Source organism: Glycine max, chromosome 6 (assembly GCF_000004515.6).
Source record: "Glycine max cultivar Williams 82 chromosome 6, Glycine_max_v4.0, whole genome shotgun sequence".
In the NCBI taxonomy this organism is placed as follows: Eukaryota; Viridiplantae; Streptophyta; class Magnoliopsida; order Fabales; family Fabaceae; genus Glycine; species Glycine max.
This window is the reverse complement of record NC_038242.2, coordinates 7,443,220-7,445,992: the sequence shown is the minus strand read 5'-3', so window position 1 is coordinate 7,445,992 and position 2,773 is coordinate 7,443,220.

The following is a 2,773-nucleotide window of genomic DNA, read 5'->3' as shown; positions in this document are numbered from 1 at the left end:
ATGGTAGGTATCGTTTCCGTTGTATTAATTCACATTTAAATGAATCATATCAAACTTGAGAAATTTTTATCCAAAAATACAAAAAAAATATCCAAATAATATATGTGAAAAAATATTTATATAAATGATACAAAATATTATTATGTAAGATGAGAAATTGATTCTGCTCAAGCCGATTTCTCACCTGGACATTTATTTCTTTTTTTAGAAATCAATTTCTAAATTAGTTTTTAAAAAAACTCAATTAAAAAATGAACTAAGTTTTTTTTAATTGTTTTTCTATTTTTTATTACAGTTTTTAAATAATAAACATTTAACTAGTTTTTTGTTTTTATTTTTTATTTTACTAATTTATAAAAAATATAATTTATCTAAAATATTATTTAAGAGAAATGCATATATTTAAATACTCAATATAAATATAATTTAGTATAATATTTATATACAAATAATCATAATTTATTTTATATTTAATTATATATATATATATATATATATAATTATGTGTGTGTTTTATTTTATATTTAATTAGTTATATACAAATATTTTATTAGTATAATATGCATATTATAATTTTTGTATGCATAACTATATTATAACTTTAGTCACATTAATTTATATAAAATGAATATAACAATGAAATTAATATTTTTAATTCATAAATTTTACGTTCTTCTCCTTAAAAAAACTTGATAAATGATGTTATTCTAATGTCTTTTTTTATTAATTGTTTGTGCTAAATATTTCCATGATAATAAAATTAAGTGAATCTAAAAGTAATAAAAAGACTAAGATAAAACAAACAAAAAAACTAATTAAATTTCATATATAATGAATAATTAGAATGTAGTAAAATAAAATAAAAAATGATTCAGTGAAAATAATTAGAATTATTTAGTGAAAATAAAAAATGATTTGAATTGTCTAAGTAATAAAATAACAATATAGTATTAAGAAAAAGGTGTTAAAATTATACAAAATTTCATTTAACAACATGAGAGTTTTTTTTTTCTATACCAGCATATAGATAATTACAATAACAAAAAAAAAAACAAGAAAGGAAAAAAAAACTCAATTGGTAAGTTTTTTAAGAATCGATTTCTAAACTAAGCAAAGAAAAGCACTTTAGAAATCAACTATTAGGAAATCAATTTTTAAAGTGCATCTTTAAAAAAATGTGCAAATGAGAAATAGGTTTGGTGAAAAATCGATTTCTCATCTTGCACAATGTATTATCCATGTAAATATTTTTCTACATTATTTGTGTAAATATTTTTTTATTTATTTTTGGGGTCAAAATTCTCAAAGTGGCCTATTTATTAAATGGACAACAGTTTTGCTTTGTTTGTGTATGACTTAAAGAAGTAATTTGTATCATAATTATTTTTATTATTATTAAAAATATATAATAAATAATTTGATTACCATCGTAAAAAAATTGAATACTATTTTTTTTAATGAAAAAAATTGAATACTATTAAAAAATATAACTTATACCTCAGTTAATTAAATTTCAATTAAAACAAGTCATTTATGTCATAATTAATTTAATTACTATTAAAAATTTTAAAAAATGTATTATAATAATTTCAATTTTAATTAAAAATATAATTGTATCATAATTAATTTAATTTTAATTTAATGTCCTCTACAAAAATTACGATTAAAAAATATTTAAAAAAACACAACGTGTATTTTAAATTAACTAAAATGGTAAAAGGTTTCCGTTGTACATTTCCATAAATCCGCACTGTATAGCATTACTGTAGTTCATTACACAATAAAAACAAGTTGTCGTTCTCTAATTTTTTCTTAAAAAATTAAGATGATGAAAAATCATTTTCATTTATGTTTGACATAAATAATGAAAAAGTTTCGATTAAAAGTTTCTATTAAGTAAAGTACACCGAAAATTTGTTTATGTCAAACTCAGCTTAGTTGGTTAAATAAAATAAAATGTGTGAGTTATTGTAAATTTTTCGTATGGTCTTTGATTCCTTCCTACATATAAAAAAAAATGTTCAGGTGTGAACTTAGAGAAATGGGAGGGTGAGAATAACATGGGCCTCAATCCAATATTCATTACTACCGTTGGCCCAGTCCAATACAAATTGTTGTATGTTAAATACTTTTTGTGAGAGAAAAAAACAAATAAAAAAGAAAAAGGCTTTTGACCATAATAAATAATAAAGAAAAACCTAATTCAATAGTAGGTATTAGGTAATAGTAATGATAAGGAAAAATAAGATATTTGCTGGAATAATTTTTAAGGTATTTTATTTTTTTTTCCTCCTTAAACACCTTTTGTTTCAAATTATATTACTTTTGGTTATATAAAAGAAAAACTGAGTATGCGATAAGGAAAAGTAAGATATTTGCTGGAATAAAATTTTAAGGTATTTTTTTTTCCTCCTTAAACACCTTTTGTTTCAAATTATATTACTTTTGGTTATATAAAAGAAACTGAGTATGCTAATAGGGTTGGTCCAATAGTGGAAGATTTGGTATGCAGCATGACAACTAATTAGATTCAATTTATTGTGGCTATAGGGGGAAAAATTGAATAAGAGAAAGGAAGGCATTTTTTCAATTATTGTAGAAGTTTGGAGAATTTAGACAAGTGACAAACCAGAGCGTGTCTTTTCTCACAATTTCACCCACCAGATTGAAAATTCAAAATTCATATAATTCTTAATTGTGAACTATTAAGTCATTTCGAGTTTAAAGTAAATAGACAAAAAACAAAAGAGTGCTCTAACCTATTACGAGGCCC